At 35.7% G+C, this 2,668-nt stretch overlaps 1 non-coding gene across 1 annotated transcript; it reads left to right on the plus strand.

The window, feature by feature from the left end:
• Window positions 1-2,330: 2,330 nt before the first annotated feature.
• Window positions 2,331-2,438, plus strand: LOC144223170 (U6 spliceosomal RNA). The gene has a single exon (XR_013332600.1). It is a non-coding gene; the product is annotated as a U6 spliceosomal RNA (small nuclear RNA).
• Window positions 2,439-2,668: the final 230 nt, after the last annotated feature.

Here is a 2,668-nt window from a genome sequence, read left to right on the forward strand (position 1 = left end):
GTCATTTCTTTTTTTTTTTTTTAATATTTATTTATTTCTAGGAGAGAGAGAGACAGCGTGAGCAGGGGAGGGTNCATTTCTTATAAGTGGAATCATACCTGTCGTGTTTTGTGTCCGGCCTCTTCCACTTAGTATATGTTTATGATGTTCATTCACCATATATTTATATGCATATAAATATATTATTATATATGATATAATATTAAGTCTATATTATATATTGTGATATGACATGTAATATGTTATTAAATATATATTAAAACATAAATATATAATACATAAAAATGTATATAATGTTTATGATCATTCACCTTGTAGCTTATATCAAAACTTCATTCCCTTTCATGACTGAATATTACATCGTATGTATACCAAGTAGTGTTTATTCATTCATCAACGATAGACAGTTGGATTATTTCCTTTTGGCTGCTGTGGATAGTGCCGCTGTGAACATGAATGCTTTCTATTTTTTTGGATAAATACCTAGGAGTGAAAATGCTGGGTCATATGGTAATTCCATGTTTAACAAGGATTCCAATTTCTCCACATCCTCACCAACCCTCATTTTCCACCTTGGTTTTTGTTTTGTGGTGTTGTGTTTCTAGTGTAACCATCCAGTGAGTGTGAAGTGGCTTCTCACTGTGGTTTTGATTTGCATTCCCTAATGAATAATGATGTCAAGTATCCTTTCATGTATTTGTTGACAACTTGTATACTTTCTTTGGAGAAATGTCTATTCAAGTCTTTCTCCCATTTTAAAATTCGGTTGTTTGCCTTTTGTTGTTGAGTTGTTAGAGTTTTAAAAGATATATTCTGCAGACTAGACCCTTATTTATCCTTCATTTTCAATATCTGAAAGGACTCAAATTGAGATAGGAAAACTGAAAGGATTCCATTTTTAGAAAGGCTCCATCTCTGCTGTTTTTCTGCAAGGCCCCATTGACTCATGTTCTATATTTCACCTTGCATCTGAATAAACCAAATAAGCTATGTTCCCACTCCAAGAAGGAGGCAAGAAAGTTAATCATTCTTTGAGTTTTGTCCTGGGCCTCCAAATACCTGATGACATCTAAGAAGAACTGGATTCCAAACATGTTCCAGGACATGAGCTTCAAACAAACCTAACCCACTGCTGGCATCAATACCCCCTGCCTTCGATGATTTATGAAATAACAACTATTACTCAACCTGTCACTCACCCTTGAATCCAACTCTACCCTGGATTCCTGGAGGAACACATACCCCAGACCCTTTCCAATATGAGTCCTTAACCCCAAGTGGTAAAGAGGCTCACTCTCTTTTCCTTTCTGAGTTTCCCAGCCACTCTGTCTGCTATACTTTGTCCCTTACACTGTTCAGTAAACTCTGCTTTCACTTCCCGATTTCTGTCCTGCACAAAGCCAAGGACCCTCTTGGCTTGTCCTGTGGGACCTCTTCTGCGTTCTTGGGCCTGGCTTGTCTACGTCAAAATAATAACAGAAGTTTGTAAAGAGAAAGTATATATTTACATCTGTGTAGACAAATTTTAATTTTTCAAAAGAAAAGTTATACATCTGCTCTTGCCACCTTTTCATCCTACTTCTCTGACTCATGAACATTTAGCAGATGGGTATCTTCTCCTCTATGTCCACACATATATAAGTGGATGAGTGTATAAACATCCCCTCTAACCACTACCATGAACACACACACACACACACACACACACACACACACTAAAAAAACAAAACATACATTAAGAAGCGAAATGAAAATTAGAAAGTTAGTCCCTTACTGCATCACTTGCCTTATTCCTTAACCACAGACCACAGACATCTTTCCAGGTCGGTACATATATTTTTGCAACAGCAAAAAATCTTGTATTAACTGGTGCTTTTTATTTCTTTTGTCTGAATTCCTAAAAGAGAAGTTACTGAGTGGAATGATGTGTGCATTTGTATTTGTCAGATCATCCAAAACAGGTTGTAGCAATTTGCACTCTCGGCGTCAATAAATATGAGAAAGCTGGGTTCGACTGGATGGGTGAAAATGTGAAAGCCATTGGTTCTCCTAAATACAAGTGAGATAAAGTCTCTTTTCATATGTTCCTTGATGCTTTGCATTTTCTCTTGTGAAGAGAAATCATCTGTTGAGTTGTTTATCAGTTTCTAGATCTTTGTGTTTTGGGGGAAATTATCCTCTGCTTGTCATATATAATGCAATACTTTCTTACTTACCTCTTTTGTTTAGCATGGTTTATAGCATTTTTGCCATATAGGATTTTGTATGTGGTCAAATGTTTTTCATTATTGAGTCTGGGTTTCCTGTATAGCTTTAAAAAGCCTTATTTAGTGCTTCCTTCCTCAGCACATATACTAAAATTGGAAGGATACGGAGATTAGCATGGCCCCTCCCTGTGCAAGGATGACATGCAAATTTGTGAAGCATTAAAAATAAAATAAAATAAAATAAAATAAAATGGTCTCATTTTTGCCAAGGCTAGACAACCAACTATCCATCCAAATGTTTTTCTCATACTTTTCTAGTTTGATTTCTTCCATGCACATCTTCAATCGACATGAAATGTATTTCTACTTAAGTATAGGGTAGAGCATCTAACTGACATTTTTTCCAGATGGTTAGCAAGTTATGTGAATAACTCTTAGTAGGTAAATTACTCTTTTTCTAT

This window comes from Crocuta crocuta, unplaced genomic scaffold (genome assembly GCF_008692635.1).
Source record: "Crocuta crocuta isolate KB4526 unplaced genomic scaffold, BGI_CrCroc_1.0 scaffold231, whole genome shotgun sequence".
Lineage (NCBI taxonomy): Eukaryota > Metazoa > Chordata > Mammalia > Carnivora > Hyaenidae > Crocuta > Crocuta crocuta.